General features: G+C 30.9%; 1 protein-coding gene across 6 annotated transcripts in view; it reads left to right on the top strand.

Moving 5' to 3' along the window:
• The first annotated feature begins 5,601 nt into the window (after positions 1-5,601).
• The window catches only part of Pde9 (Phosphodiesterase 9), a 289,689-nt gene continuing 271,082 nt past the window's right edge, over positions 5,602-24,208 (top strand). For all 6 annotated transcript variants that reach the window (XR_013007241.1, XM_076414786.1, XM_076414787.1 and 3 more), the window contains exons 1-2: positions 5,602-5,881; positions 22,948-22,980. The gene's annotated coding sequence lies outside the window, so the exon portion shown is untranslated. The remainder of the gene's footprint in view (positions 5,882-22,947; positions 22,981-24,208) is intronic.

Here is a 24,208-nt window from a genome sequence, read left to right as displayed (position 1 = left end):
TGCATGGTCCTGGTCAAGCAGCACTTTCTTTTCCTTCAAATGCGGACGTAATTCGGCGATTTCGTCCTTCAAAGTAGTTGTTTCAAGGTAGCCAATGAAAATTATTCCATGCGCATCCCAAAATACAGATACCATAACCCTGCTAGCCGACTGTTGCGTTTTCCCATGCTTTGGAGCGGGTTCATCGTGTGCAGCCCACTCGGATGACTGTCGATTGGATTTCGGAGTCAAATAATGGAACCATGTTTCAACCATTGTCACATATCGACGCAAAAACTCGGGTTTATTACGTTTGATCATCTTCAAAGTTGCTTCACTCAAAATGCTATAATTCACAAACTAATGATCCGACAGCTTTCAAATTTATACACGCATCTTTTGTGGGTTAGGGGGACTTTTCAATTAACCTTTTATAAATCTATGATAGTGTTACTTTTACAAAACATAACATGTATAACTTTGAAGCTTGATGTTAATACAATAAAATGACATTTGTGCCACATTAAAACATTGCATATTTTAGACTACAGGCATCTGTTAGAAAAATCGGTAATGATATTTCGGTACACCTAGTAATTATCAGCGATATGTGTTGGTGAAAATGTAAAGTATCAATATACATAACTTTTAAAAATTCTAACCTAACTGTTAAATTTGTGGTGACGTCAAGTCTCTTCTTCTTATCGCGAACTGTGCACAGAATAAGACTGACCAAAACCGACCAAGGGCACGGAGAAAAATAGACAGCAGATTAATTCATCTTTCAACGTCCAAGCATCTTACATTCAATCAACAATCATCAATTCAATAATCAAACATTCATACATTTTCATTAGTTAATTAGTTGTATAATAGTTAGTGTTATTAACAAAGTGTCAAGGGAAACATAGTTTCATTCAATAGATTACACGAATACCTCCATAAATTCTATGGTTTTGAATATTTTCGGAATTCATTACTTTTGTTGTGTCATTTGGAGAAATCTCCTACTGAAAACTCAGTAAGACTTTTAAAAATGTATGGTCATGCTGCTCCTTCATATATCAGTTGTTAGTTTCGGTTTCAATGAACTGAAGGTGGTGAATTTGTTCTCAATTTCAAAGGTCGCACTGCAGGACCAAAGAGTTCGAAGACTTTATGGATGAAGTCCGAGTTCAAATTCTTAAAATAATTTTGGACAGCTTAGCAGTAGATTAATCTATTGTCTCTAGATGTTTACATACGACGAAAATGATTCAAAAGGAAGCAAAATAGTTAGTGTTCGAATTGACTGAAAATACCTTATTTTCATTTGCTTGTTAGAATAAAAAGCTTTCTGTGGTGTATTCACATAGATACTGAAGCAAAATATTCCTGGTCATAGATCAGCAGGGTGTAGTGTATTAATAGCTATTAAAACCAAATTATACTATTACTGAAGATGCCCATCGACGTTATTTGTAAACTGAATAAGGTATTATTGTAAAAAGATCAGCAGTAGTGAGTAACATGCAAAATAATTCTAAATTGGTGAAGAATCTCCAGACATAGCGCCTTTTGTCTGATTACCTCACTTGTTTAGATCGATCGATGCAGCATGCATCGTTATGATCACTTAACAGGCACATGGTTTCAAAATGCTGAAGAAGTTTTTTCTGTCGACATGGTATCACCATACTATCAGAAGGATGAGAAAAGTTGTTCAAAATGATGGAAAATATATTGATTAATACATATTGTACCAATTTTTGTCAATAACAACCGTTTTTAAAACAAAAAATGATGATGAGATTAAATGAACTATACAAGCAGCTAATAAACAAAATGAAAATTACCATTTCTAGTAAGTAAACAATAATATGAGTTCTATTTTGGCTTCTTCCACACACCACAACTTCAGTTATAACTGTTTTGTTAATTATAAGTGGAGAATATGCAAGGCGAAGTAGTGGAATATGTCGGTAGTGGCGTAACTTTAGGACTAGACTAGCTTAAACTTTTTGTTATTACAATTTAGCGGAGAAGCAGAACTCGCGAGAGCTATATTTACGAGGAGCGTTATCCAATTAGCAGGATACTCCTTTGCCGACTAATTGAAACAATTATCGATTTTTGACATCACGGCGATCGTTACCTCGACGGTTATTCTAATAAAAGTACGAAGAAAAACACCGAACGTCAATAGAGGTCCACTTTGAACTCGGACCGTTTTTAGACGAAAACAAATAATATTTTCGATCTGCTAAATCTGGTCTTCTAATTATAAGTTGGCGACAAATAATATTTGCCGAAATTTCCATTACACATATAAATATCGACAGGTCCCTGGCAGGATATAACGAAATAATATTTTGCTGTTCAATCTGGCATCGATGGAATACCGAACAATGTGATATATATTATAAATTAGTTTGTGAAAATGTATAGGTACAGCTTGGGAAACGAATCGGGTACCCCGAGAGGGGTATAAAGTCCTGGAAACTTCCGAAACGGAGGCTCTGTTTAATAGCGGGAATAAAATTATTTCTTTTCCAACTTTGGGGTTTGCCGTTATTCGGCAACTCGTAAAGGGATCAGGAATAGGCGACATTGTAGTTTTAAAGGATGTCGCAAAGTGTGAAATTCGTTTTATCGCTGTTAGAACTCGCATGATTTAATTATTAGTTACATATTTAGGTTAAATTAATATACAGATACATAGTTTTAGACAAACTTCAATTTATAAATATATCGTCATCATCATCACGTTGCTGCTGTTGGTGCCGCGGGACACTGTCAGTAATTGAAAGTTGAAAAGAATAAAACCGATCGTAGAGAGGAAAAACTTAATACCAACTCACCAGTTTGGGTTTATTAAGCATTTAACAATTGACCAGGTGCATAGAATAACAGATGTTATTGAAATAGCCTACGAAAGTGAAAAAGTATGCTCAGCTATATTCTTAAATGTAGCACAAGCCTTCGATAAGGTTTGGCATGAAAGTCTTGCTCATAAAGTATAGAAAATGTTACTAAAACAGCACACCAAACTACTAAAATTGTAAAATTACAACCAGAATGTATAGAGTCAAACAAGAAGAAGCTTACTCTACAATAAAAGAAGCTAAAGCAGGTGTACCACAAGGAAGTATACTGGGGCCAATGCTTTATCTACTCTACACTTGACTAAATAGAGAAAGAAAAGCACCGAATGTCATTAGAGGCTGGCTTTGAACTCAGGCCGTTTTTAGACGAAAACGAATAACATTTTCGATCTGCTAAATCTCAATACAAATCTCGTCACAGTTGGCGATCGGCAGCAACAATTCTGGCCTCATCAGACAATGTTTGTCTCCTATTTTTCAGATAACTCTCTATGATATTTATGCATGATTTTCCAGAGCTGTTCGCTGCTGCGCCTTCCATCCAAAAGGTCGATATCACGAAATATGTGAGGAATTCGTTCGACAGATTCAGTCTACCCAAAGTAGCAGTGAATTTACGTCATCAAAATGTATAATATATTTCCTGTTGCAGTTTGTAAATTTGTTTTAATACCAGATAAATGCTGTCTGGTAAGTTCGAACATGTAACCGAATCAGCCTGCAAAACTCGTTCGATATTAGCGATAAGAGGTTATAAACCGGCAAAAAAATTTGAAATAAAATTAAAAGGAAAATATTGTCTGGTATTAAAACGAATTTACACACTGCGGTAGGCAATATAGTATACTTCTTTATAACGTAAGTTGACTGCTACATTGGATTTACTATATACAGTATATCCAAAGTTATTTTGTACATACGTCATCTAAATGTTTTCAGACTAACATTTTTCTTTGAAATAATTGTATTAAATATGTTTGTATTGAAGAACTACTCACTGTTTTTATACATTTCATATATTTAATCTCTGATAGAGCTAGCATCAAGCTGATCTTGATTTGTCACCCACTTCGTACGAGGACGGTTTTTTTCGGTGAATTCAAGATCATATCACTACATAGTATAAAAAAAAGTCGCCTTTTCTGTCCCTATATCCCTATATGCGCTTAAATCTTTAAAACTACGCAACGGATTTTGATGCGGTTTTTTTCAATAGATAGAGTGATTCAAGAGGAAGGTTTATATGTATAATACATGCATAATATACTAAGGCAACATTGCTAATTTTAGAGGTTTCTAACGTGATGTCGTAAATTAACCTATTTTTTTAGGCTTATTTAGCAATTAGCAAAAACGCTGCCTAACCCTACGAGTTAGATCAAATTAATGTACTACAGTATTGTACACCATAAAAAGGTCTATAAAAAAGTCCACGATGGTATATGTTTATTTTTTAGGGATAACCCACATTAACCATTTTTATTGTTTACTATTTACGTGAGAAAATGGCTTATTTACGAAGCTATTTTAAGCAATACGGCATTAATCCTTATCGAATTAAGTACCTTAAATACAGTGTGCAATTAATATAGATCAATATGGTTCCTTACAGCATGTAAATTAAACAAATATTTTCGGAGATATTACAAATTTAAAATTTGCGTTTAAAAATGTGTAATGTAATAAAAATTGTATGAATTTAGATATTCCAAAGATAGCAGGAAATCTTCATAGTAAGTATAGGGGAAGAGGAATTGTTTTACTCCAAATTTAATGCGTGCAGGCCAAGGGCAGTAATGAATGAACCAAAAATACTGGATCGATTTTAATCATGTTTTCATTGAGTGACATAGGCATATATATTTTATGCCCGTGCAAAGTCGGAGCGGGCCGCTATGTTTTTATATACAACGTTCATATTTTTTCTGTAGTGTATTTAATTTAGTATCAGCATTGCACCCGTGCGAAGCCGGGGCGGGTCGCTAGTATATGTATATAATATTTATATTTTATAGATATATTTATTTTTATATTATATTTATATTTTGTAGATAAATTGACATTATAAATTTATATTTATATTCATTTATTTTTACAGATTAATTTAATTTCTGAAAAAAATAGTTTTTTTTATTTAAATTTCATTGGTCAATTAAACATGACGTCAAGGCTGTCACGTGCCAAACATTACTAGTGAGCCAATCAAATGTCTTCACAGTAAAATATTTTTCTTACAGGTGCCTATAATAGAGATTTAAATTGACCAATCAAATTACTTGAATGCCCATTATGGCTCCCTCTGGATGTTGGGCAAAGCAAAACTTAACGCCAGAGTCCCCTATTGAGTTGAATCTCTATTACTCTATGATGTACACAAACAAATGTTAATAGAGGAACAGTCTGTACATATACGTAACACTGTTCAACAGATTCTCGTATTCGTACGTTTCCGGTTCGAGTGACCGCCGGAATCTTGTATCAGCCGAGGTTTATCGCCACAAAAAAATCTTACATTTGATTAACTATTGAATGGGAGTAAACAAATTCGTCACTGGTTGATACGTCTCAAGGCGACACACGAGCTGTCAGTGGGGCAACTGTTTCTCTTGTACGCGCGCACACTTACATATCTCTCTCGACGAGAGGAAAAAAAACCGAAAGAAAGATAAACCGCGATTGAGATACCGAAGATTCTGCCGGCGGTGATGGCCGAGTGGTGCCGAGCGAGTCGGCGTCTTGACGTCGGCGCCTGTATTTTCAGTTTCGTCCGAGCGGTACGTCGACGAGGTTGTCGTGTTGTCGCGTGGAGGAGTAGCGTCGCGGTCCATATACGTCTTTCATCCTGTCACATCGCTGGGGGCTCGCTCTACACGCATTTTCCGTCTGTTTTGGGTCGGTCGCGGACCACGCGCGTCTACCATGGTTTAGTTTCCGGATCGGTGCGTCGCTCGTCTTCAGGTCGATGAGGCAAAAGTGGATTTTGATCAATGTTTCGTGTTGATTTGTTGGGACTTGGTTGTTCTCGTGAATAATTGGTGGTAAGTGTCTCAAGTATAGCCTTGAAATACGCTCAATTAATTGATTGATATAGTTGACTGTCATCAACTCAAGACAAGTCATGGAAAACTATATAGATCAATAGAGGATAATATCATCGCCCAACCAAAAGTTTTTCATAAAAAGTAGAAGTATAATAATGGTTTTATATAAAGTAATAACATATTACTGCTTGATTTCGTTGTTTCCTTTATGTAACGGAAAGACAAACCATGAAAATGGACAAAAATCAATAGACAAGGATAGTAGGACTAAAAGTTTCCATTGATTTTCGTTACAGTTTGGTGCAACGAGCGCAATTTTCAAATTTGATCATCTGGTCGTCGGTCTTCATAAAATAATTATAAAACTACCAAAGAGATTAAAATAAACACGTAATATATAAAATAGAAAATAAATTTTTATTGAATACACTGGAATTATTAAACATAGATATGTATGAAAGAGAGAATGACATATTCCATGCAAAAGTTTGTATGAATTCTCAATAATTTTTGGTTAATTTGGCTCTAAGGAATGTTAGTTGACAATATAACTTGCTTTCCATGATTTACTTTTGACACTGATGCGCTATTGACAACTTCGAATTAGTTACTTGAATGGTGAAGCTTGGAATAATGCACAGTGTCATCTACTCAACACAAGTCATGGAATACTACATAAATCAATAGAGAAAAATATTATCGGACAACCAAAAGATTTTCATTAAGATCAACAAATATGGTTATTCATTGCTTAATAGTTTTATAAATAGTTTTACATAATACCATGACATATTATTGCTGAATTCCATTGGTTCATTTGTGAAACGGAAAGGCAAACTATGGATATGGACAAAAATCAATAGTCGAGGATAGTAGCACTAAAAGTTTCCATTGATTTTCGTTACAGTTTGGTGCAACGAGCGCAATTTTCAAATTTGATCATCTGGTCGTCGGTCTTCATAAAATAATTATAAAACTACAAAAGAGATTAAAATAAACACGAAATATATAAAATAGAAAATGCATTTTTATTGAATACACTGGAATTATTAAACATAGATATGTATGAAAGGGAGAATAACATATTCCATGCAAAAGTTTGTATGCATTCTCAATAATTTTTGGTTAATTTGGCTCTAAGGAATGTTACTTGTCAATATAACTTGCTTTCCATGGTTTACTTTTGACATAGATGCGCTATTGACAACCTTGAATTAGTTATTTGAATGATGAAGCTTAGAATTATGCACTGTGTCATCTACGCAACACAAGTCATGGAAAACTACATAAATCAATAGAGAAAAACATTATCGGACAACCAAAAGATTTTCATTAAGATCAACAAATATGGTTATTCATTGCTTAATAGTTTTATAAATAGTTTTACATAATACCATGACATATTATTGCTGAATTCCATTGGTTCATTTGTGAAACGGAAAGGCAAACTATGGATATGGACAAAAATCAATAGACAAGGATAGTAGGACTAAAAGTTTCCATTGATTTTCGTTACAGTTTGGTGCAACGAGCGCAATTTTCAAATTTGATCATCTGGTCGTCGGTCTTCATAAAATAATTATAAAACTACCAAAAAGATTAAAATAAACACGAAATATATAAAATAGAAAATACATTTTTATTGAATACACTGGAATTATTAAACATAGATATGAATGAAAGGGAGAATAACATATTCCATGCAAAAGTGTGTATGCATTCTCAATAATTTTTGGTTAATTTGGCTCTAAGGAATGTTAGTTGTCAATATAACTTGCTTTCCATGGTTTACTTTTGACAAGGATGCGCTATTGGCAACCTTGAATTAGTTATTTGAATGATGAAGCTTGGAATTATGCACTGTGTCATCTACTCAACACAAGTCATGGAAAACTACATAAATCAATAGAGAAAAACATTATCGGACAACCAAAAGATTTTCATTAAGATCAACAAATATGGTCATTCATTGCTTAATAGTTTTATAAATAGTTTTATATAATACCATGACATATTACTGCTGATTTTCATTGGTTCATTTGTGAAGCGGAAAGGCAAACTATGAAAAAGGATAAAAATCAATAGACAAGGGTAGTTCATCTAAAACTTTCCATTGAATTTCATTATAGGTTTTATAAAATGAGCGCTGTTTTCAAGTTTCATTATCTCATTACCAACCTTCATAAAATATTTACGAGATTTCAAAAGATATTAAAATAATGAAGGAGTTCCTTTGAAGAGATAGTTATTGAAAACTTTGAGAAGCCAAATACTGATAAAAGCTATAGTTAATTTAGACATATCCAAATTTGGATTAAATCCAAAAATAATGAAAAAGTAAAACACAGATATGTATGAGATAGAGAGTGGCATATTCCATGCAAAAGTTTTTATTTATTATCGAATGTATTTTGTTATTAATTTGCCTCTAAGGATTTTCTGTTGTGAATACATCTTTATTTCCATTATTTAATTTTACTAATGATGCGCTATTGATAAATATGAATTAGTTATTTGAATGGCATAGTTTGTAATAATGCAGAGTGTCATCAGCTCAAGACAAGTCATCATGCAACCAAAAGTTTTTCATTTCGTAATAATTTTCTTAATAATTTTGCTGTAAGTAATGATATATTATTGCTGAACTGAAAGACTAACCATGGAAAGGGATAAAAATCTGGAGACTAAGATACTGAAGAATAGTTAAGTTTCCATTGAATGTCATTACACTTTGATAAATTTATCTGATAATCTGTTCACCAAGCCCCCCTAATTTATCTTAAGGATTTAAGAGACATAAAAATAATGATGGATTCTATTTGACAAGTAATTCACGAAAAAAAAAACACGATAATTCAGAATCCCGAGCAACTCTCACTGAGTTACAATTTGATACAGATATGTTTATTGAAAATGCTGATATAATGCGAAAAAAGCGAATATATATGTAAGATGAAGAATGTCATATCCTCCAAAGATATAATTTCAATTGTTTTTTTATTTATTTACCTCCAAGAAAAGTTCTGCTGACTTAAATTTGTAGGAAACCAAGCACTTTTTTTTGAAAGAGGTGATTTCTGACATTCAAAATGGTTCATCAAATATTAATAATAGTTAATAGACTACAGTGGAAGTAAAAAAATCATATATTGAGGTTACTGTTAAGATGTAAAACATTAAAGTTACGACAATTATTTAGTGTCTAGCTGATTTTACTTTCAGTTTCACATCACATTGTCAGATTTAATCAAGAACCTTTAATATATTCTATTATATTTTTTCTGTTAGCTAAATTAGATGTTTTTCAGCAAATATGTTACTAAAGCTCCTAAAATATCGATACTTATTTGTGATTAATATAGGTAGTTTTTGAAATAATATTAAAATATTTATTTTCATTAATATGTTCATATTATTGTAAATTGTATCTTATCCGATTTCCTTTTTTATATTAATTATATCTTACATTAAACATGTTTGATACAATTTGTTGTGCTTACATTAATATACAAGCAAGACGAGTACGGGATTAATATATCAATGTGTATTTATCAAATTAAACTACTTAAGCTAAAGCTAAGACTCACACTTATACACTATACAAGTTTGTGTAGTTTGGTTATTATTTGGATTACTAGTTGGTTTGATGTTTTAGTGCAATCCCATATTTGTATGATATAGATTCAAATTGGCTATATGATTGATTGATAAACCAATCTCTTCGATTTTAGGTCAAGTTGAGAGTATCTTACGACTACAGTTGTTTGATTTTGACTCTGATTTGCTCTGCTTCTTGTCATGGATAGATTTGTTGCTATTAAGCTGTATTTTCCAGTCCCTACTCCATTTGTAGATCTTGTTGTATGTTGTTGCATGATGTATGTTGTTGTTGTTGCTTGTTGTATGATCTTGTATTTCCCTGTGCGTTTTATTTTAATTCGTTAAAATCTAGACCATGGATACTATTGTTTTAGCTTTTATTGCTGTAACAACTCATATTGAAAATTGATCGCTTATATACAGTTCATTACATTTTATAGTTATATGAAACCTTAAACATTTCCATGGTATTTGATTCTGTTATAACAATTACAATAATTTAATTACAAATATATTATTAATAATATAAAGTTAAATAGTTTTTTTTCCTTAATTATGTATTTCTAATTGTTTATATAGTGACCATGAATTCATTTTGAGAATTTTAAATTTTTACTCGTGACAATATATGTAATATGTGTTAATAATTTTCTAGTTTTAACTGAAGCCAAAAGTGTTATAATTCCTTTTTCTCTATGGTATTATTTATGACAGGATTATATTAATATTATATGAATAACAGACATACAGTGCATACAAAATACAAAATCAAAGTAAATATTCAAGGCATAGAAGTTAAGTATCTTAAACTACTATATATATGAAATATAAATGAATTTTAAAAAATTACAATGAATATGCATAATGATAAAATATACGTGTAATAAAATACAAAATCTATAACAAATTATGCAAAAATTATACGCATACGTTACATATGGTAATATGTTTAATTTTAATATATGCTTTATTGAAAATAAATGTTTATATTGAAAAAAATATATTTTAGTTTCATATAATCAAAATGTGGTTGTAAGTTTTATACATGGTTGCCAATTCTATGTTTTCAATATTTCAAAATAACCATAATTCCATAATTCATAATTAAATTCATCTAGGATATCAGAGGAGGGCTTCTGTGAGCTACGTTTATTCGATTAAAAAATATTGACATGCTTTTTGAGATTATGTGATTAATTGTGATTTATAACCATTCGCTACTATAATATTATCAGGTATTATCGTAATATAACATAACTTGCAATAATCTAACAGTTTTTGTAAGTAAAAATTACCAAAAAAACTCTTCATTCATTCTAAGTTACAATTTTGACTCTTGACTTTTTGATTTCAATACGTTGCTTTAAGGGTCACGTGTTATATTAGGTGCATGCATGTATTCTGATCATGTATTCACGTTTGGTAGCTTTTCGGTTGTTTACATTGATTTTTATCAATAACTATCGCTTATTAAATTATATACAAGAACTTTTTGTAGTTTTATATGTTAATGGATAGTTTTTAAATAAATAATAATTTTTAAAAACAATTTCTTTATTAAACAACTTAAAATAATTTAAATAAAAGCTTTTTACTGAGGCACTGAATACTTTGATGAAAACGAAAGAAATAAAATAAAATTTATGTCATATATAAAATATTTCAATATTGAAGCAACAGCATCGATACAGTCCATTGTGTATATTCACACATTGTTCCATTTCTTGTAACTCATAGTTTTCATCTAGTAGTATCTATCTACTTTACAAAGTCTAAACCTGTACGATGTTGTCTGCAACAACGTCAGTAGCCATACATTCTTTATATATTTCTATATTATTATATATTTCAAATGTACATGCGTACATATAATCTTTTTTAAATAACCACTATGAACGCTGACTTTTGTGTGCTGGGCTTGTACTGGCGTCGAAACTTCGAAAGTAGCAATTTTGATATCGAAAACAAAGAGCGAAAACAATTTGACAAGAGATTTTTGAAATTGACACAGAAACCATTTCGAATCTCTTGAAGAACATGGAAATGATCGAAAAGCTTGCGTATTTCGTGCCGTATGAATTCAAGCAAACGGCAAAATCTCAAAATTGGAAAGGTTTTTTTTGCATTGTATAGTTACTGGTGATGAAAAGTGGATCCATTACGATAATCTAGATGAAAAAATTGCGCCCGTGTGCAACATCTGGGATTATCTTTCTGGGTATTTTGCAGACCGTTATTCCACGATGTAAAATTCGACATGCCTCAAGGTCGCCCAAATTTCAAACTAACAACAAACCCAAATTTCTGACTATTTTAGATAAAATATATGTGAAAACTTTGTACGTGCCCTTGCAGTTTGAGCGTTTCCCTCGATTTCCCCCCTTTCCCCGAACATATCCTGATTTGGTTCCAATGGGACTACCTCGGAAGTGCACTCTTTCGAATGAAAAAAGAATTTTGAAAATCGGTCCGTAATTAGCAAAGAAATCGGCGAACATACATTAAAAAAATATATACAGTCGAATATAGACCCTCCTCCTTTTTTGAAGTCGATTGAAAAGAGATGGAACATATCAGTCTTGATACTAATTTGCGGTTAGGTTGTCTTAAAACTTGCCGTCGATATAACATGTATTAAAATTTTAAAAACAACCGCTGATATGAAGTTGTATGTTTTCCTATCTAATATATAAGCGATAATACTTATAGTAAACACGATTGTTTTGTTGATACCGTCCGCACTCGCCACGACTCGCACCTTTTCCGAAATTCCGAAATCATTTTCCGCGTCGTGTCGTTTGATTAATTCATCTCGAGCGTCTCGGAGCGCGTGAATCATTTCTTTCTGTTTTCTCGATAACCGTGCCGGACCTTTCGACTATTCCGATATAACGAGTTCGATTATTTATTTACATTCGGCCGGGATAAACAATAACCCTGTAGAATTGCGACATTTGTACAATTTGGTATAATTTATTTGCCAATAAAATCTACGCGAGATCTAAATTTATTTTTCGATGGTCTACGGGGGCGTCCCGACAACTATTAGACAATGTCTATGATTTTCGTTGTTTTTTCTATTCTCTATTAAATTTATAATCAATGTAGACCTTGAAATATAACAGTGAATGCGCGCCATTAAAATTTATGACGCCACAACGTTGCAATGTTGCCATATCAACTTTGACTTTGACTAACAAAATTCTAATGTAAATAAATAAATGTAATAAAAATATTGTTGTTTATGTGTATGTATGTTTTATTAATTTATTTAAATTTTATAAGGATTTTCGAAAGATTTAAACTAGAATTAATTATACAGCCACAACAGTTTATATGTTAGGGGTGTTCTATTATATTAACATCGAACTCTTTTCCACACCACTTATGAAGTAGTAGAATTCTAGGCGCGTTTTTTATATAGTGGTATCCCCTGGATGTCTAATCCATCTAATTAACAATTTTATGGCCAAGTAATGGCCATAAAATTCTATATATTTTCTCTATACCTTGTGATTTAATCACTGCATTCTCCTTAATGCTTTTGTCATATTATCGTGAAAGAGTCAGTATTCATTCTCTCCTCATACATACCAAAAAAAATGCTCAGGTATATTCTGAACGATTGCACACTTATTATGCATAGAAATCTTACAGTCACTATCACTTACACTATCAGAATCATTGTTCAAGTCAATTACTATAACTATTTAAACTATCAAACACGATTTCACCATCTGTCAATTTCTTTCTCAGATATACTTTATCAAACCAAACCGAATTTTATTGTAGACAATGTATACTCTGTGGTCCGTTCCGCCAGCTGATCTATTGTGTATATTTTTTCGTGCTGGTTTCTGCAAAAAAAGTAAATTACATAAAACACTAAATGTTTGTGTTTTATTTGTATTTATCGAGTAACGATTTGATATAATTCTCCCCCAAAGAGCTGCTTATTTCTGAGTTTTCTGATTACATTCTAGATTGACTGTTTTCTCTGAAATAATTATACTAAATTATGATAACGGAAACATAATATTGAAAAAATTAATCAATTTTCAATCATATATTTTATTCCGAATAGAGCCAATATCAAAGTGATTTTGATTCGTCACCCCCTTCGTATGTAGACCGCTTCTCTTTGGTGAATGGAACGTTATATTGTTTTTCAAGTTTTAACAGATTTTAATCCCCAGTCCTCATGTTTATATTCACTGCAGGTGCAACACGTTAATAATATTTCCAGTAAAACAGCAGCAACTTAATATTTTATTTTGGGGTAAATGGTATGGCTCGGTGAATGGAGGTAAACGAAATGAAACAGTGATGTCAACATTATGTGACCGTTATTAATTGGCAATATAAAAAATGTAGAAAATACAAAATAGATAAAACGGATGGCACCGGTGTTACCTGGTGACGAGGCTCGGGCAGTCGATGGTGGCACGTCCAAATTGAACGGTGGTCAGATACTGAATGATTGAAAATACCCTTCCATAACATCCCAGATAAACGTCCGGGGTTGCCAGATATTCGTTATCGTGTTCTAGTTATCGCTGTTGGCACCCCGCCCGTGTTCAACATCTGGGATTATATTTCTGGGTACTTCATTCCGTACCGTTATTCCACTATGTAAAATTCGACATGCCTCAAGGTCGCTACAGTATCAATACTTAATCTCTAACGCATTTAACTGTCAAGAAGGGGTACTGTATTATCTGGTTCCTGTACGATGTAACTTACTAGAAGCACAATTTATTTCTAACTCTGTCTACTTATTGGCTTTGGTATTTTCAATCACAGTAATCACACAGTAATATTAATTAACGATTTTAAAGTTATTATAACCATCAAAGCTCCAAACCAACGTTTGTTGGTTTTTAACCTCTAATTATTTCTATAGATTTTAAGAATTTTGCAGATATTTGGCAACCAGGCGAATATTATAGGTTGATGCGGTCACATCACGGTCAGACGCATTAGACAGCATTGTATCTTTTTTTTACTAGGATAAAATGAGAAAAAATATACAGTCAATATAAATTGATGTGATGACGTGTGTCGACTGTTATTTTGGAAGGACTATAGTCCTTCTTGGCTTATCTTCGATGCTGTTATTAGTTTTTGTAAGTTGCTTTTCTAGAAGTTATTATCGTTTTTATCAACTAGGTGTATCTGGACATTTATTTATTTTCCATAATTTTTTTCTGTTTCTGCTCAGTATTCTCTTCTAAAATATTTGTCTGATACATTTATCCAGGCTTTCCATATTCTCTTTACCTATTGTACGTTGTTGATATATTTGTATTATATTTGTGATAATATGTTGATTTAACATTATTTTTTAATGGGGACAGGTATTGTTGAAGTCAAATAGTGAGAAGCAATAACCAGAGAACGATTTGTTCCCTCGGAAACTGTTAGAGTCGATGAAAAATGGATCCAATTATACACTGGAAACAAAAAGATTATCTGATCGAATAGCTGTCGGTAAAAAACGTTGAAACTGACCAAAAACTAAATCCAAATAAGGTTATTAGGTTATCAGAGGAGCGTTAGAGGTTGCATCATCATTGAATAAAGTTTTATTTCAAAGAAAATCGTTTTTTTTTAGTTAGGTCTGTAATTTGCTACAATTTTCAGCAAATTTGTGAGTTGAATCAGCTGTTTTAGTTGTTTTTTGAGGTTGAGGTTAATCAAACATCTAGACAATTACGAACTAAATTACGTACAGTTTTCTTGTCATTTAATTTTCGACATGATTGATATTAAATGTCAAAAGGGAAATGTTATGAACACTATACATCCGACGCTTTTCGCAAGAGAGTTTACAAAATCGATAAGTCCAGAAACCGACTTGGCATTTTGGTAATTTAAGATTATATAGAATATTTTACTAGAATGTTATACTTAGTGTCCATAAATCAATATAGGAAGTTTGTTGTTATTATGTATGTTTGTTATTATTATTATTAGAAGATAACACTGTCTAGGAAAAATGATGGTCTCAACTTTTCACTCTGACTAGGTATGAGCGGAGGTTACGCAAATACTAACGCCGATACCAAAATAGTTTTCCTTTTCTAATTTCGTTATTAATAATGTGATGCGGTGGGGATCTTGTTTAATATTATTTATTTCTTCACACTATTTAGTAAAACAGAAATATGATAATATACTGGTAGACTTTGGCTTGTAATTTAAATTAAATATTCCCTGAATATATTTTCAATTTTATCTATTTCTATTTAAAGTATTTTTCTTTAATAGTATTTAATTTGAAGCGAAGAAGTCACATGAAAATCACAACAGGTAAACACAACAGGTAACAATATAAATAATTGGACCCAAACGTGGAAAATACAAATTATAGAAAGTAAATCTATACATTAAATAATAGTAATAATGAATAATAATATCATTTCATATGTTATAGCAACAATGCTAAGTATCTCGATATGAATCTTGGTGCAAAACATCGCGGAAAGGAACATATAAAAAACAAATGGAAATAACTGTTAATTGGTTAAAAAGAAGAATGAATTAAAACGCATATATCTATTTTTCAGTTATTTTTTAACAGGGTTTTCTGGAATATATGCAGATTAGAACTAAATAGACAGTTACATAGTTACAGTTATTTTTCAAACCCAGTACAGTACATTGACCAATGGGACTCATTTTTTGCTGTTATTTTCTGTAACAATTTGGCAGAAATGTCTGTTTTTTTTTGCGCTTGTTTCTGGAATACTTGTTGGTTCTTTCGATATAGTCTTAGAGTTTAACCAGTGTATCTCTTCTAGTATGTATTAAAAATTGTTAATAATAATAATTGTAAACATCAAATTAAACTTTTCCGTTGGTTATTTCAAGACAATAGAATTTTTAGATAAGATAAATACTCCAGACTTGTTGAGTGAGGTCTTTTGATGATGTCAACATTTTTTCTAGTTAATATATTGTAGTTTGTTACTAATACAATCCCAAAATAAAAATTGCTTTAAATAATCGTTTATATATAATATTTTGATAGGATACAAACCATATATTAGGTTTTTTTAAATATGTAGTTTAATATTCTACACGTAATAATATGCATTTTTGATGATATTAATGAAATTAAATACGAAGGAAGGAGTATTTTTTCACAATTTTGTTCGAGTATTTGGACCTCCAAAAAAATTCCATTGAAAATATGCAGAAGTAATTATGAAAATCTGAATAAAACCCCAAAGAAAACTAACAATACAGCTCATTCGATCCTGGGCGAAGATATAAATGTAGACTTCTTTCTTTTGGACTTGTTTTGGAAACTTAGATTAGGTGAGTGAAAAACAAGGAGAATTTTTTAATATATAATCGATGATATATTGCGTTATCGAATACTCTTTCACCACTCAAAAGATTTTTTTATTAACCTCTTAGAACTCCAACAATCCGTGGGTAATAAGTATTATTATATGATTTCCATTATATAGTATAATTATCCTAACCTGTAGAAGATCGCTTCAGTAAGTTTTCTGCTGTACAAACTATAATCTAAATCTTATTTTATATACTATTCTAACTTATTTTAAAGTCTATTCTAACTTATTATAGAGATTACTAATCTCACTCTATGTGTCTATTAATCAGTTAGTATGGTAGTTTGCGTTTGAGACTATGCACATTGTCATCGCGCAAATTTAACTGTTTGTCGACTGCATTGGGATGTACTAATAGTCTTTCAGAGTACTTCGCACCAAGACTCCGAATCACATTCGTTTTGCGTTCTACGGGGATATCGCGTTGAATACATAAACACTTTATTCTGCAACCTCTGGAGGATAGCTATGTTAGATTTACTAGTTGTACCCCACAGTTTAATACTATAGGCCCAAATGGGCCTAAGTATTGACTTATATAGTAAAACCATGTTATTTAATGATAATTTAGATTTACGCCCTATCAGATAATACATTTAGTTTAGTTTAAGCCCAAACTGTTTTGGTTTCTTCCAAGTCAAACGTCGATCAAAATGCATTCCCAGATATTTAACGTTGCCTGCTTGCGGAAGTTGATGATGAGTTGATTCAATTTTGCTGAGGGACATGTTCTTCTACAAAGGGTGAAAGTCACATGGGCAGATTTTATCACGTTTGCTTTGATACGCCACGTTTTCAACCGCAATTCGACTTTGTTAAGATGAAGTTGGAGGTTTCTTGTGGCTGATATTGGATGATGTTTATATACAATGCAACAGTAGCGTTTTTTGAGGTCGGTAGGTCAGCTGTATACAATAGATATAACAATGGGTCAAGGGCAATGCCCTTGGGAACACCCAAATATATTGAGTGTAGGTCAGTATATTCGTCACCCTGTTTAACAATAAGACATTTTGTCTGTCTGTGAGTTACGAATTTGACGTATGTATTAGAAATGAACCCGTAGCTAACGTACAAGTAGGAGGACTATACAGTGGCATTAACCACCATTGTTTTAGATTGTGGAATATCGCAAGTGATCCTTTGTGGTACTTTATAATACCGGTCACATACTTTACGCATTTTACTTTATGAACTTTAGACATCTAATTGTTTTTAATAGTAGTTGCTTACATATATTTTGATCAGTGATATCTGTTAATCAACTGTTAAATTCGATGGGCTTGACCATTTCTCTACATAAAACCATAGTTTTTTCTTTTGTATTATTATTGTTATTATTATTATTATTGTATCTATTTCATATAAACGTCCATCATGGAACGTTTTATTGGGTTTTAGCAACTCGTAATACTCTACACTTTGCTAATCGCCTGTATGTTGAGCAAAACCTTATGGAATATTCTGTTTTGCTGTCGTGAAGAATATTCTGGATATATATCTGATATCTGATAAATAATCTGGTCTTCTGGATTATGCCACATCTTTTTACACTTGTGATTGTCGTAGCCGATCCACTTTTCATATATATATATATATATATTTATGAAGATTCTTTTGCAATATTATAGTATTGATATCGTTAACCAAATTAAACCAATTAAAAGTATCAAACTTGATATTTAGCCCAATAGTTAAAACGTGGACTCAACATCAAGTTTGAAGACTAGTTTTGCGGTTGACCTTGATGTACGACCAACAGATACGAGCGCTGGGCAAATATATTAACCTTTTTGGAGGGTCGAAATCAGACTAAAGCCGAAGTTGAGGTGTTTAATTCAAGAGGGACGATATTCAGGTCGATGAAATGGCCGGATGAGGGGGAAGGGGAGAGGGGATTGTTTGATTCCTGAATCAAGATAGTTAGGGGTCGATGGAGTGGAGGGCGGGTAAGTAAGCGGGCTGTATCCGAAGCTTATAATTTTTAGATACAGTTAATCATTTAAGGTAATGCTGGGTTCGATTTTATTCAGTTCATTATATAAACCGACTGATGTAGCGGGGTTTAATAGAGTTAGTTTAACAGGGTTTTCGTCGTAGCTGTACAGTTTTGGTTCTAGTAAAAAAGACTTATATTTTAAACTGGACTGTAAAGGCCTAAAAGATATGGTAACCAATTGAAATTTGTGTTGCGCTGTAAACTGTGAATGATTTCATGAAGTCTATTTATATTAGTGGAATCGCATGTATTCCAAATGGCTTGACAGATTTCACTAATGTTGGGAACTATCGACTGAAATCGACTATCAACTGTTTCAGTCGCTATTTTTGGTTCAACTGGTTTTTCATACTTTTTACCAGTGACTGTCTCAGTCGACTGTTTTCAGTCGCTATTTTCGGTACGACTGATTTTGTTACTATTTACTATCGACTGTATCAGTCGTGTATTTTAGTTACTATTTTTGGTTCTACTAGTTTCATTCGACTGATTTTCAACGTTCTGGCTCTGTCATCCTAGCCGCGACCTTGACAAAAATGTACCCAACTTATGCTTACATAGATTTATATGTAATGTATATAGTTTTATGACTTTTTGGTAGTTTTCTTGTAAATAACAATATATTGTATATAAATATAGCAGCATTTTGGAACGATATTTATCAAGATTGTTAATGTATTAGGGTAAAAAGATTAAAATTGTGAATGATAAACAGTAAAATACTTTTGACTATTTTTATGGCAATAATAGGTAATATTTCCATTACTCTCTGGATTTTTGTTGAATAATATTTCCATTCAATAATAAATTTAGTGTATTTAATAAAGCTCTAGTAGTTATTGAATCTCTAGAATTAGTTTTCTTGCTATGATTTGGTATATGTTTAATTTTTATTTAGTATTTGTGGTTATTGTCCATCTTTAGTTTTTATGTTTTCTTTAAGCTCTATTGTATTGTCTACATTTATTATAGTATATTATTTAAATATAGAAATTAACATATTGAAATACGATAAAACATTTGTGGGATATTATTCCATTCCATATAAAAATTCCATTATTTTTTACAGATCCACGGAACATTCAAATATAAAAGTAATTCTACTTCTTTTAAAATGAAATTATTAATTGCATTTTAATAGTATTCCGTAATTATTTGTTTCCTTTTCTTTTTTAAAGTTAGTACGTGAAGGAATAGGTACAATGATTCCCAACGCTGGATTTCAACTACATGAGCATGTTCTTTGCGAGAATTGTGATTAGGAAGTATTTTTAGGTGAATTTTATGCTTATAAAAGCTTGTTGATGTAAAATAATTATTTCTTATTAAATAGAGGAAACTGACAGTAGACAATATGACAATAAATGTATGTTGCAGCATTCAGGCTAATAATTATAAAACACTATATTGTAGAGTAGGTAAGATTTGTGTTCATGGGCATGCATGTAGCTGTGCGAGTATACAATGAAGAATAATGTGTATTCATGTGCATTTAGTACATATACACGAAGAGATAATGGGCACTTTTGTAGATCAGAGGATAAGGAAGAAATTAAAATAACATTACAAGAAAAATATACACAGGAAGTAGTGGAAGAACCAAATAAGGAGAATAAGATTGTTAACAGAATAGACAATATATACAAAATTTTTAAATCAAACGATATATGTGATGTAGAGATGAGTTTATTGTAAATATAAAAAGGGTATAAATAAAACACACTTGCTGTCGATCAATATTTGAGTGTAGTTGACTTCTTTTATGAAAAAAATATGTGTTAGATGTAAATGCTATGTTAAAATAATTTGTATTTATTCCATCTTGTGTTTTAATATTTTTTTATATTGTTTATCTTTATAATTGTGCCTTACCTACATTACTATTTTGTTTATTTTATTCTTTTTACTGCTATAAAATTTCGTCCACAATATAAAAATTCAATTTATCTGCATTATTTATTTGCTCCAAGGAGACGTATTTCACATTTTCTCTTAATTGCATCTTATATTTACACTATCCTAAAAATTCACGAGATATCATTTAAACATTTACCTACTTTTTGAAATATTTGCAAAATCAGAAACCTGCAATTGTTTTAAATTGTAAAATTGTAAACAAATTCTATTTTCACATTATTTAACATAAATAATCACTTGTCCTATAATAATTTATAAAAGTAGTGTTACAAAATTAGAACATTTTACTAATAATTCACTCCTTATACAATTATTTTCGTATTCTCTGCTGCTAGTTTTCACTATTAAATAACAAATAATTATATTACCTCAACAAACTTTTGTAAACATAAAGTTAACCTATAAATACTTTCTAATTACAACTCTCGTAAATAACAATACGAATTTTTTGAAAATATCCAAATCACAGAAACAACAAGGAAAACAGTGTCAATCAGTTCTAAGTTGAGGCAACTTTCAAGGACGGGCTATGTGTAACAAATATTTCTTTCGAGGATATTTTTTAAATATCGGATTCGCATTATTAGACATCCGGTTAAAATTATATAATTAGATAAGATAACCAACAGCAAAACCAGAAAATAGATAACTGTTGGTAAAACGTAACGACCACCAAATTAACATTTCCTCATAAAAAATGGAATTTTACTAAAAAAATTGAACTCTATTGCATCGCAATCGATGACGCTACCAATAAATAATAGGTAGCGTTGGGAACTATCGACTGAAAACAGTCGAAATAGTCGATAGCCCGAAACCTTAAATGCACGGTTCGACTGTTTTTTTCAATTCGTGATGTCAGACGAACATAATCACTGAATACTATTAATATGCAAATAATAATTTCATTTTAACGAAGTAGAATTACTTTTAAATTTGAATGTTCTGTGGATTTGTAAAATGAAATGTAAAAATAGTAATTAAAAGTACACGACTGAAACAGTCAATAGTAAATAGTAACAAAATTAATCGAACCAAAAATAGTGACAAAAACAGTCGACAGTAAAAAGTAGTCAATTACTAAACAGTCGATGTTCGTTTTCAGTCGATAGTTCCCATCAGTATTAATAAGATTAACGGGCAGTACCAGTGAAAGCGTCGTGGCATCTAACATATATCAGAAACTTTAATAGTTTTCTAATAAATATAGCGTAATAATTTTAATATGCAACGGATGCTATATTTGCTTATAATGTTATTGATAATGACTTGTTATCTGTGTTCATTTGTGCCATGTACAGGATGTATATCAGTTAAATGTACAGTCAAATTTTCTGGCGATTTATAGTACCCGATTTGTGTGTCTCTGTGATGAAATGATGACCATCGAGCGCTTTTATCGCATTATTTATTTTACTAAATGTTTTGTTGAATTAAAGCGAATTATCTGAACATTAAAAAAAATTGAATTAACATAACAATGAATGGGAATCGCATAAACAGTAATTATGTATGGTAATTGGTTATAATGTTGAACTAAATGTTTTTAAATGTAAATTGTCTTATATTAGGTATTGGCATTAAGCCGTTATGATTAAAAATAAAGTATATTGTCTATAATTAGCTATTACTTTTTCTTTGATTTTCTATTAAGAGCTTCAGAGGACTCAGATGACCACCATTTGCTTTTAATATTGCTCCGATACTTCGTGATTGTAGTTTCCAACAAAATATTGACCCATTCTTGTTCCAAACTATCCGCAAATTGCCTTAATTCTAATCTCCAAAATGGTTCAATTATGTTGAGATATGGTATTTGTATTGACCGACGTAGCTGTTTGGTTATATGTTGATGCTGCTCAAACAAAGACTGAACCTTTTTGGCTGTGGCTCGTTGTCACCTCCCAATATAACAGTTTTTAGCAACAATATGCTAGTCATAACATAAACCCGGTGTCATAAACCCGGACAATCAAAGTCATAAAACCACAATTGTCAAATTCTAAGAGAAAACAATCCTTAGGACTTTTGATGTATGATGGTTTCCAACTTTTGAGTTGAATGTATAAGTTAAAGTTAAATTTCGATAGTGTATATTTTTACTCAAATTAATATATTACTATTTCATATTTTTTATATTTAGTATTGTAGTAATAACTTGTTGTTTTTGTTCTTTTTTCCAGGTACCTTTGCAGTATTCTAATTACATTTCAGAGGTAAGTATTTAATATTTCTTAGAGTTACCTTTATTTCTAGGGAACTAATCTATTTCATTTTGTTAAATTTATTAATATTTTATTTAAATTTTTATTAATTCTAAACCTTATTTAATCCATTGAGTATTTTCTTATATCCAAATTTCTAAAAAAATATTTATATATCTTGAATGACATTTATTCAATGAACTAGCATTTAGTTAGAGAGGCAACAGTCCATAGAATATTCTATATATGTAATAATAGAGACATAGAAGGCGATCTCGTGTATGTAAGATCATACCCAAAACTGAATTTTTATTAAAAATTTTTATTTATAATAATATATAATTATTATTTAACATTTGAATACTAAATTTATTCAAAAACTATCAAAAAAGATTTATCTAATCTATTTTAATATTTAAACAAATGTGAAACATTTTTCATTATTCCAATAATATATTTTTGAATGAGAATGTACATAAATATTTATTATTTAAGACATTAAATCAAATATATGTAAATCATATTGCCTTTTCGTTTTCAACGACACATAATATGTATATGAAAAAATTTTTTCATCGATTAAAACAAACAACACTTTATTGTTTTCACATATACACTTAATTCTTGAACTTTATGGCTTTTTTTTGCTTGGTTCATATCTGCCTGAAGGTAAACGTGGTTCCTCTGTTCCGAAATCAGTGTGAATCAGTTCTCAAATTTTTCAATTTACTTTGACGATTTGTGTGGACTGAACAACTTCAACTGATTCCATGTATGCATTTTAATTCAATTATGTGTATCAAGCAAAATGAAAGAATTACTATTTAAATTCCTCTATGGAAAATAATTTTAGTTAATCAATGCTTTTCCACATTTGGATCTGTAATTATCTGGCCTGAAATGCAAATAACAAACATTCCTGTACTTATATACGCTACCATTTTGATTTGGCACTAAGACGGGGCAAAGGTCCCGCTACCATTTTGATTGGGCGCCATCTTGGTTATGTGACGTTTATATATATATATATATATATATATATATATATATATATATATATATCCTATATATATATATATATATATATATATATCCTATATATATATATATATATCCTATATATATATATATATATATATATATATATCCTATATATATATATATATATATATATATATCCTATATATATATCCTATATATATATATATATATATATATATATATATTTATTGAAAATAAT

Source organism: Rhynchophorus ferrugineus, unplaced genomic scaffold (genome assembly GCF_030347505.1).
Source record: "Rhynchophorus ferrugineus isolate W39M unplaced genomic scaffold, kcgeb_rfMv2 rfM9, whole genome shotgun sequence".
Taxonomy (NCBI): Eukaryota; Metazoa; Arthropoda; class Insecta; order Coleoptera; family Curculionidae; genus Rhynchophorus; species Rhynchophorus ferrugineus.
Note: the sequence above shows the minus strand (reverse complement) of the source record. Positions and strands in the feature narration are given on the sequence as shown.